Source organism: Dysidea avara, chromosome 9, assembly GCF_963678975.1.
Source record: "Dysidea avara chromosome 9, odDysAvar1.4, whole genome shotgun sequence".
NCBI classification, from domain to species: domain Eukaryota; kingdom Metazoa; phylum Porifera; class Demospongiae; order Dictyoceratida; family Dysideidae; genus Dysidea; species Dysidea avara.
The window spans coordinates 14,200,725-14,212,856 of NC_089280.1; the positions used below are offsets into that span (position 1 = coordinate 14,200,725).

Genomic DNA, 12,132 nt, shown 5'->3' on the forward strand with positions numbered 1-12,132 from the left:
CAGCTGTCTTGTGAGACCCTCCCCACCTATTAGGTGAATGGTACATAACAGTTATACAACGTGCACTCGTACTCTGCCTGTATAAACGCACTTGCCTTCGGGCCTAACGGCCCTCAGGCTCGTGCGTTTATATCAGTCAGGCAGAGCACTCGTGGCCGTTGTATTATATAATATATACATATCAAGGCATACGTATCTCCATAGATACTATAGCTGAAATGTACAAACTCCCTTCAATATTTATGCAAAATAGGTGTTCTCACACTGGAACTGTACTGTGTGTTAATATACATAGCATGCTAGAAATTTTTGTAATTTTATTCTAGGGAATATATGTATTGTCAGTAAACATCCTACTCACCACAAGTGTAACAAAAACTATTCTTAGTCCCATAAACAGGTGAATGTGTACATGAATGTGTTTGCATATATGTGACCACAATGAAATGTGACCAGAGTTGTGGAGTGGATAATAAATGTTGAGTTGTAGAGTGTGGGTATTTGTAAACTGATACGGTAATAGGGGGAGTTGTAAGGAGTAGCCTAGGTACTAAAGCCTCCTTGTTCAAAATGAATAAACATGCAAACTTAGGTTTAAGTGTGTAACATACACAATGCATGGGCATGCCATGCATAGGATATATGATATCTACAAACTCACTTCTTTTTTGTTGTCGTAAGTTAAATGTCAAGTAGAAACTGAAATAGTGATACATGTATCTTAATGATAAGACAGATACTACTAGCACCATACAGTTCTCACCTGTGTGGTGAATACAACATACCAAACTACAACAGTTGCTTTATACTTGCAGGATCATATGGTATTAAGGCTCATGTACTCACATCATCATATATTCTATGGTGCTGATGCTTAATGCTTAGTAAGAATTTCAGTTAATGTACCAGTGTTAGTGGGCATATTATAAATTCAGCTACTGCATACACACACAAATAAAGTATTTGGCAACTATATTCCATTACACTTTATAGGGGCACATACATACAAAAGCTAATAATAGTTCACAAATTACCTCCAATTCTCTGAATTTTCTAATTAAGAAGGAAATAATGGAACTCTTTATATAGTTTCACCCATTTTGGCAATGGCTTTATTTCTTCTATCAAAACATAATCCATATATAACTACATACACTTTAGTCTTTGTATTTACCATAAATAACAGACCTAGAAAATTATACATATCTGCTATGTAGCTGGCTATCTGTCTTTCCTGAATAATTTAGCTAGGGATCCCTTGTAATGAAAACATTATGTGCGTATTTAATTATTGAGTGCGTATATTTACATGCTGTGCTCAAATGTTGCATACATGTAGGATATTTGTGTTATAGATAGTACTTTGATGTGATAATATTATATCACTTATCTCGATAGTGTCAATACTATAAGTCAAAATTGTGGGGAGGTCTGATCTTAATTCACAGGATTGCTGTTGGAGATTGTAGCTAATAGAACAACAAATATACAGGAACTAAAGATCAAAGCCTTGTCAGACTGGGTATCCTATATTATTGACTGTTTGTGTCATACATGAATATGATTGAATCACTTGTCACTTATGCCAGACATACAAGTAACATCTGCGTTGCAGCTGGTACATGATGGCTATTTCATATTTAATTCTTGAATCCACTGTTACATCATTTGTGAATCAAAAAACTACCAATAAACAGGAGATTGGCCTAAGTGTTATACACATAACATTAAGGCTATTAAGGTTGCCATGCAAAGGAAGACATGCACATGCAGTTATAGATTGTTTAGCATGCTACATGTACACCTAGGCAACACATTGATATTCCACAAATGCTGCAAGATATAATGTGGTTTCATCAAAATAAATTTTAAAAAGATTATTGTAAGAAGAGTGCAAAATAGCACACAAAATTAGGCTTAATTGGCTAACTGAAATGTTTTGATCATTCATCAATGTTTCCTATAGCGTCATAATGCTTCTGGAACTATTTCATAACTTTTTGTTTAATAATAAGGTTTCCACACTGCAGCACTCTATTGTAAATTTTGAAGTACTGCAAACACCTACTTTCACATCTGTTCAATATCATGTACATACTGTATACGTGTACATGGTAAGTATTTGTGTTGGTGTGCATGTGCTCAGCTGGAAACAAATTATTGCTTTAATCATTGCACAGTAACTAGGTACATATTATCTATCCATGTCCCTAAAATGAACAGTGCCCACCAAAATACATGCTTGAGACTCAAACTGAACTGAGTTGCTAGTCTTGCAACCGGACTACTTTTATTTTTTTGTCATGAACCCAGTGACAAAAGAAGAAAATGTGATCTGGCTGCACAAAAGGACTGCTGAGATGCATTAGTATATACATATATATTTTTTGCATTTCACTCCTTGCTATGCCCACTTATTTAACACTGCTTTGTGGTCACATGCAACTGAGCAGTTTTGCTGTAGAAAACATACATGGCAACCATGCCTTGCATACATATGTAACTCACTCAAGATAAGCAGAGAGATCAAGAAATATTCAAATAAAGCTGTCACACATGTTTATCATAGCTATTCTATAACAGCTAGAAAAAGGTTAACAAACTAGTGCAATTAAAAATTATAGATTTACAAATAAAGTTGGGTTCCAGCAATAAAAGATATATGAATGATGGTAGCTATTACAATTTAAAGCTATATGTAGGTTTCTTTGGCAATGAAATATACTACGTACGTAGCTACTATCTGTACCTCTTGTTTCACTACTTTTTATTGCTGGAACCCTAAAATTAATTGCACTATATTGATGAAAGTTTGCTACTTGTGTATACAATATATAGAACGTTTTCTGTTTTGTAAGTGTTAACCATTATTTTATGAAGTTGTGAGTCTTTTCAGGGTATTTTTTTTGAAAGGTTCCTGCACACACAGACAGTGACTTACAATTAACTATTATTAATCTCATTAATTGTTAGCATATTTTGTCCACCCACTCCACCCATTTAAAAGAAATTAATTTTTATAAATTGACTGTTAGTGTACCAACCACTTTATGTGGTATAAGTTGAATAGCTAAAATGTCTTTGAAACATTATAACCTGTCACTGCATGGTTGCCCAGCACAAATATTATACTGTACTATCATCTAGTCATCTATTATGTAGTGGAACATGTATGAGCATTTTTAGCTTAATACATGATATTGTGCATGGTATGGGTACAGTGTATATTGCTTTGTAATTGTGTCTTCAAGTTTATAGTAAAATTTTAATTATTTTGTATGGCTCCAGTCCTTTGTAATGCTTAGTATTTTGGTCTTTTGTGAACGTCACAAGCTCAGCATACTGTAATATTCATGATTTTTATTGCTGCAGCAACTCCAGAATGTTCACCTGACACACAAACATGTACTGTGTGTGTACTTGCAATTGATCAATAGAAACTCACAAATGTACAGTGTGTCATATTGATCACAGTGTATGTATGTACACAATACCTGTCTCCCAGGGCAACAGTTTGTGGAAATCATACTAACAGTCTAAGTGTATTTCAAACTCACAAGTTGCATTTCCAGTAATTATTCACTGGGTAGCAATACATACCCTTGGAAACAACCACATGTGATAGATACTCGAGGTGTCCATTAGATAATGATGTTAGTTGTAAAATCCAATTATCTTGGTGCCAGGATAGTACATAGTCTATGAAACATAATATTTCAGTGCAAAAATTTTAAATGATGTACCATACACATAGCCCAAGCTATTAACTTGCATGCTGCAGTTGTAGGAATATATATATAATTGCTGTGACCTAAGCACACGCTATGACCTAAGGGTGCACTACAACCTAAGCACATACAGTAATGTTGAAATGGTTTCAAGCATTAAGTAATCTGCAAACTGGTTTAACAGGTTCGGGTCACGTGACATACCATGTTCCCGAAAGGTGAATGGCCTAGTAAAACAAAAGTCCCCACCCACCCACCCACTATTTTGGATATGGATTACATTATTATAATACATGGCCAACTGTACATTGTATGTTTATAAGGTTTGCTTTGTTATTGCACAACTTTTGTTACTTATAATATATATTAGTTAGGTGGTGACTGAGGATTGAGGGTGGGTGAATTAGATGCTAGTTATGCAGCTGTAAAGCTTTATCAATCTATGCTGACATTAGCGTGACATAGCTTTGACTATCGTTTTTTGGTTGCTAGTCATCAATTGCTGCAGTTTGACATGTCTTAGCAGCTTGCTATCATCACTTGTTTTCCAGACAATACTAAGTCGCAAATACTATGTTCATTCGTCTACCCTGTTTATGGAAGAGCCCGCCCTACATGTATGATTTCCTCAGTTGCCCATTATTCATCCAAATTCATTCTCTTTAATATCATATATTATATAATTTATATGTAAATACAGGCAAAGTACAAGTGCCAGTGATATAACTAATATGTTCTACTTTAGCATGTAGACCTACCTAATTGGCAAAATCTTTAGTTGCTATATCCTTCTCTTATATAGGGAACCAAGTAAGCTGTGATTGTGGGATTGAATTTTGCCAAACAAACTGTGGTTGTGGGATTTAATTTTACGAAGTGACTATAGAGCCGGTACCGGCACTCAAAATAAATTCCTTAAAGAGCCGGTAAAGATCACGTGATAGTCATTGTTAAGGCGCGAGATTGCAATTGTTGTCAAGGCACGAAATAGTTTGATGGGTTTGTTTGGTTTGATCAATAAAGGAAACACTTGTTTCCTGAATTGTGTGCTGCAATGCTTAATACGAATTCCATTGTTGCGAAACCTGTGGGCTTCTTATGAGGCTAGTGATATTGATGGTGGCGAAAGTGAGTCTCTTTAAGTGTCAAAGTCAACAGAAATACTTGATTAGTTTTTTTTCGTTACTTTTATGTTAGATAACTTAGTTTTTCAGCTCAGGAGCCTATCCAATCTAGTTTTGCAGAAAACCTGTGTAGTGGAACAAGTAATTCCTCCTGTAATCTTCTTGAAGTATATACCAAGTGAGTGTGGGCTTTGTTTGAATTGTTTCTGAATCAGCGCTATACGCTATATATTGCAGGAATTATCTCCGGATGGCAACTTGGATTGCAAGCTTGATGCACATGAATTGCTTATTGGAATATTAAACAGTGGGTCAGCTGCTGCGGCTAATGTCAATGACTAGTTGGTCCAATTTAACATGGTCACAGAAGGTATCACATCATCAGAATGTCATGTAGACTGCAGCTGTGTACTCCCGTGTTTATGCATGTTTATTATATATAATTCTTTAGTTACATGTGATAGCTGCCAGAACATTTCGAAAGCTACATTTCAATGTAACCACTTGAACATACCTGTCTACCCTATTCAAGTATGGATTAACACACACTGCACCGTTTCATTATCTTTACACCCTTGTGAACTTTGCAGGCTTTTAATTCTCCATTTGCCAAAGCTATTGTGGAACAACTGAATAAGACAGAAGACTTAGATGGTTTAAACAAATATTATTGTGAAAGGTATTGGTATAAAAACACATTGTGTGCACCAGATATACGCAGTGTGTCAGCATTTGTGTATAGTTTAGCATATCAGTGACCCGGTCAGACAAAAGGGACTTATAGTCTTTCCTATTTTGCAATTTTGTGAAAAAAGAGATATCTCCTTGAAATTTTCCCGCCTCAGTCAGGATTCCCATTGTTGTTTTATGATGTGCAAATATCACTGCCACAGGCCATCCAGAAAAAAAGTTATGAGCTCTCAAAGGTAGAAAATTGAAAAGGCTAGAAAGTCTCTTTGTTAGACCGGGTCAATTATTAAGCTATTATGTGTACAACTACATGTGTATGTGTTTCGTAGGTGTCAGAAGAAAACATGTGCTGAAATCAAGTATTGTGCTAAATCACTGCCAGAAATTTTTATAGTCCACATCAAACGGTAGGAATGTGATCCATATTGTACTGTCTGTTGCAATTTGTCTGTTGTATGTATAAGGTTTGAGGCATCAAGAAAGGGGATTAACAAAATATGTTCACCAATGGAAATTCTCAGTGAAATCACTATTCACCGCAATGAAGTAAGCTCTTATAAAATGGATTATTGTTGTATCAGTAAAACTTTGCATGTTATAGGATGATAATGAGACTGAATTTATTTATAGCCTGCAAGCTTCAGTTGTTCACACAGGGAAAAATGCAACAAGTGGTCATTATGTTGCTTACATTCATAATGAAGACAGATGGTTTTTATTTGATGACACAGATGTCACTGAAGTTCATGAAGCAGAAGTATTAAAGCAGCAATCATACATATTATTTTACCAGAGGACAAACAGAGAGGTTAGTATACAAATTATAGTAATTCAGTCATATAAAGAGTCTAATTAATAGCCTCCTCAAGTAGGATTGCCAGCTCAGGAAGGATCACCACCTCAGTCAGGATCCCCACCTCAGGCAGAATAACCACCTCTTGCAGGATCCCCACATCACGCAAGGTCACCACCTCAGATAGAATTACCACTTCAAGCAGGATCCATACCTCATGTAGGATTGGCAACACAACCAGAATCACCATCTGACACAGGATCACCACCTGACACAGGATCATCACCATCATTGAAGTTGTCAACACCACAGCTAATACTTGAGCAGTTGGAGTGCTAATCCCAAGATATTGCTTCTGATGTCACTGTAGAAAGTGGCTCTAGAGAAGAAGCTATTTTTTCAGTGAATAATGTTTTCAACAGTTATGATGAATTGAAAGAAAAACTTAATTTGTACCAAACGAAGAAAGCTGTGCAATTGTGGATAAGAGATTCACGTACCATTAAAGCCGCATGTAAGAGAGTGAACAGATACCTCGACAAGCGAATCAGGTACTATGAGGTAACCTATGGTTGTATACGTGGTGGAAGAAAGTTTAAGGCAAAAGGAGAGGGAAAGAGAGCTACTAAGTGAGTCAATTTAATTTCATATGCAGAAATATTTTGTTTGACTGAACTATTAGAACATATCGAAAAGATTGTCCATTTGTATTGTCACTGCGAGCTACTGATGATGGCAAAGGATTACGGGTGACACGTTTTAATGAGGACCATAACCATGAAATTAGCAAAGTAATTGCAAGCTGATTAAGTGATTCAGTGCAATATATATGCTTGAACTTACAGGAATTATTCCGCCAGCTACCTCATCAGAGGAAGCTGTCCGAAGTAGAGAAATGTGAGGTAAAGAAATATCTAGCTGTAAAAGCCAACAAAAAGATGGTGCAAGACAAATTAGCGGCAATATCAGTGAAAGTAATACTCCTTAAAGATTTAACAAACCTCAGTGCAGAAATGAAGTCTGGTAAATCAAAGAATGATCTGGTATCTGTAGCAAACACTCTTTCTAACAAATATGGTAACTTATTTATAGAGTTTTGAAAGTAATGTATGCATATACATACATACATACAAATTTTCATAGCTTACGATAACATCCCCATTCCAGACACTCAACAAAAATCCGGTCAAATTGCATAGATTTCTGACCATAATACAATTGTCCAGACATGATGTAAAAGTACCAGGAGGGAGCCAAAGGGATTAGTTGACACAATTACTGCATGGGTTGCTAGCAATGTCAGCATCAGTCCTTATTTCATAAACACTTTCTTATGAAGGTGCTATTATGCTGTAAGTGCATACTCGTAAGCTTCTAATCAAAGTTACATGTATCAGCTCTGGTGGATGCATTATAACAAACATATGTGAGTTGTCATAAAATAAACATTCATTACTTATGTGTAAAAATAGCTAGAGGCAGTCTAAAACCAGCCTGTATAGCTATAACCTGTGCTGAACTCTTGATCCAATTACAAAATTATTGGTTTTTTAAAATTAACATGCAATTAATTTAAATCAATTAAATCAGCATGCAACCAATCTTTTGTATGCATGTAGGTACTTGAAACTATTAGGATATTCCAGTAATCATCTAAGGATACAATGCATGGATAATGTGACTATTCTACACACGTCATTATGCATGATCTGTTAAATTTTACATATTATGTCTGAGCTATTTGTGTAATTTTACTGCACATGTATTGAAATTATGTATAGGTGCTACTGTGGAGGTACTAGTAAATGACAGCAATGTTCTCTGCGATCTATACTTTCAAGATAAAGAAATGAAACAAGTTTTTACAGCTTATCCAGAACTTTTGTGCATAGATGCTACCTATAAATTGGTAAACTTACGATTTCCATTTTATATACTACTTGCAGAGGATGGCAATGGTCAGAGTGAAGTAGTTGCTGCATTTTTGCTGCTTGAAGAGACTGAAGCAGCAATCTCCAGTGTCATGTATATTTTTAAGAAGCATAACCCCGCATGGAAATCAGTGCGGGTATTGATATCTGATAAAGATTTCACAGAGAGAGAGGTTCTCTCTAAAAGCTTTCCGTCAGCTCAACTTTTGATTTGCCTTTACCACACATTTCGATCTTTTCGACGTGAAATCACCATGGAGAAAATGGGCATAACTTCAGGCCAAAGAAATTGTTGCCTAGGTTTGCTACAGAGTATGGCATATGCAACGAGCGAAGAAAAGTACCTTGAGCTTTACGCTACATTTAAATAAACTGTCTCATTACCTGTGTTAAATTATTTCAATGAGCAGTGGCATCAAATTCGACATCAGTGGGTAATGGGAATGAAGTACAGTAGTGGCAATTTCCTTAATAGTACCAACAACAGATTAGAATCACTAAATGCCAAGTTGAAATCAGTTATAGATCGTTATTCTACACTGGAGGAGTTTGTTGAGAAGTTTTTTTTTAATATTAAGAGTGCTGCGTTCTGAGTGTGACTACAAAGCAAGCACAACTGTCCAAAAAGTACCTGTTGCATTTCATTCTACTACTAACAAAGCATCTCTCAGTTACATGCAGTATTTGACACCATATGCATATGACTTTGTGGCAAAGCAGATGGCACTGAAAGATAAGGTCAGGTTTACGGAGGATGGGCCAAAACTGTATCACCATTCTACAGCTGAAGGAAAGATTGAAGTCACTGCTGTGTCATGTCAATGTATGTCATGGAAATCTATGCGACTTCCTTGTTGACACATTCTTGCTGCAAGAGCGAATGCCAAATTAGATATGTTCAGTGAGTCCCTCTGTGACAAGCGATGGTCGCTTCCCTATTACAAGTCACAACAGCGTGTTTTTAGCAGATGACCATGTCACTACTGAAGATGACATCTCTGTGGTAACATTTTCATCTCCAAAAAAGAGGATATTGTCTCAGGTAAAGGTGTATTTAAATATTTTACATTATTACTATTTCTCTGCAGTCAGAGAAGTTTCGGCGTGCTTCAAAAGTTACCACAAAGCTAGCTGCTTTAGCCTCTGAGACTTCAAAGTATAATTTTACAAGAAGGCTAGAACTCTTACAACAGTTAGTCAATGCTTGGGAAAATAACCAAAAAGTTAAGATCAATGAAGGTAAATTGCTATGAACGATTGTGAGCCTTAGTGTGTGATGTGATTAATATTCACACAGATTTTCCATCAACTGAAGAAGTATCAGAATCAGAAGAAGTTGTTGAAGCAACAGAGGATGAAAGTTGTAAGTAAATCTGAAGTTATACATAAAGAGAGGTTCCAGGCAGCACTTACTTGATCAGAACAATTATAGAATCTTATAGTCTATTAATTTTTTAATAGTCTGTTAGTGCTCACCTAAGAGCTATATGAATATATGAATCAAAAGGATATGGGCAAGATCAAGCCAGGATATATATATGTACCGAAGGAAAACAATAAAATATAGTTCCCTCTAGCTAAGGGTGGAACACATAATTACCAGCCTGTTTAATAATTAGTTAAGAATTTGCTTACACATTGATGTAGTCACCATTATGTTAGAAATTAATAGCTTGAACTTACTGATGATAAATTGTGTTATATAGCTGAAGTGCAAAGCACTGATGCCATGATGACAGGTACATCTGAAGCTCATAAATCCATGGTAGATCCAACTGAGCAAGAACCTACTACTTCAATGGAGGAACACACTAATGTAACCATAACTTTAGTAAATCATACCCAATCCCAGTGCTCATCTTTAAAAGGTATACATACTGTACAGTGTAGCTGAACATGCTGAATGGTTATAAATAGATATTTCAATGCCTCCAGTAATTCGTAAGCGAGGTCAACTAAAAGGTAATGAGGTTACAGTAATTGGACTTCCGAAGAAGAAGAAATTATCCTTGACAACTGGTTCCAGGTTGAAACCATTTCTTAAATTACACACATTTATTAAACAAAAGGGTAATTCATAACACTTATATTCCAGTTATAATGAATGGAATAAATATGCCATTTAATTATGGCCTATAGGCAGGCTAACTTCAGTTCTCAACGAATGCATGTGAAAAGATAGCGTCTTACTGTAGATAAATATAGCACAAGCTATAAGGCTCATACAGACTTGGAAGGAAGAGGATATATGTATGAGTTATACCAGTTTTTACATACCCACCATAGCAAGGATCTAATACTTTTAAGCATTAGTCATTGATTAAAGTATGCACATAATTGGTGTCAGTTGGTTCATTGCTTTACTCTCCAAATGTGACCAGATTTTACAGAACCGAACCAAATCGCACATCAGGCAAAATCAAACTAACACCACCAGTGGATAGCTACACTATCGTACTACAAGTTTTGACCCTCAGCACTACTCAAACTACACGAGGCTGGTTTTAATAGACGTCTTTTCTGGGTGGTGTGGAGTGCCCAAATGGCGGTTTCAGGCCTTGTGAAGGACCTGGCTTGGCAAGAATCAGTGGTTTACTGGTGGACAGCCTTATAATGTTGGCCAGACGTGTTCTCTGTAGATTTTGCTACATATCGGCCACTAAGGAGCCAGCACAGCCCTGTAATCTCGTGTCTGGACTCCAATCGTGGTCTGCCTCCATTTTGAGGCCTCCATTTTGAGGCCTATTTTTTGCCCTCCCCGCCACCCCCCAGCCTCCACCCCCCAGCCTCCACCCCTTTGTGAGCACTCGTGATACTACTTCGCTCGTCCAACTGCTCAGATTTTCTATCTTATTTGGCGGGAAACTGTACAAGCAGCTACAAGTACTGGAAGTGGTTTGAAAGGTAACAGATTGATGCATCTTTTGTGTAAATTTCATACGCGTGCTTGCTATCCTTGGAGAGTTATGCTGGCTTCAATTCTTTAAAACCGTTTATCTCGAAACTTCTAATGTGTGATTTGGATCGTTTTTCCAAAATCCAGTCACAAATTATCTTCACACATGCAGGTTCTTTAATTTCACTCATAATTTTATTTCTATGCCTAACTGGACTTTGCATGTAGCTACACAGTATTTAAAGATAGTCCATTTGGACTGTAAACAAACAATATGCCAGACTGAGGGGTACTATCAATTCTCTGTCCTTTCTTCTAGATCTATCATTAACTAATATCACACATCTAAAGCTAATATCATACATCAACTAGCTATTGGGCTACTCAATATGTATGCAGGGTTGTAAAGTGTATCATTTACTTTTCTGTAGTGATGTTGAAATGGTTTGTGGAACATGAAATTGCAGAAAGGGCAATAAAACAACAAGTCATGATCGAGGAAGATCAAGTGGAAGTGATGCCAAAGGAAGTGCCTGATGCAGTGCTTGATGACAACATTGACATACATTTAATTAGGAAACACTTTACTGCTGATGCCTGGCTTCTTGTTAAGAATGTTCTTGACAGAAAAAAAGCAAATGCTGTATACACATGTGGGAGCTGTTACCATGAAATTTCAGAGTCTCCATCGCTGATTTGTGAGCACTGCTTACAGTGGTACCACATGGAGTGCGTAGGGCTCTCCAAGCAGCCCAGATGCAAATACTGGTACTGTCGTGGGTGCCATGTTTCCCCTGCAACTGAATAAAGAATTAAACTTAGTATACAATAGTTATATAGAGTACTGTATCATGCAACCGTTGAAATTAATTAAGTGACTGTAATAACTTTGTACGTATGTTTGTAGGAACCGGTGTATGCATGTGTATATGGTTCATTGTGTGCTAAAATCTGAGAATTCACAGCAATA

The 12,132-nt window shown here is 36.5% G+C and overlaps 1 pseudogene; it reads left to right on the forward strand.

Annotated features, from left to right (window-relative positions):
- Window positions 1-5,209: 5,209 nt before the first annotated feature.
- Window positions 5,210-12,132, forward strand: LOC136267506 (zinc finger SWIM domain-containing protein 3-like; annotated as a pseudogene).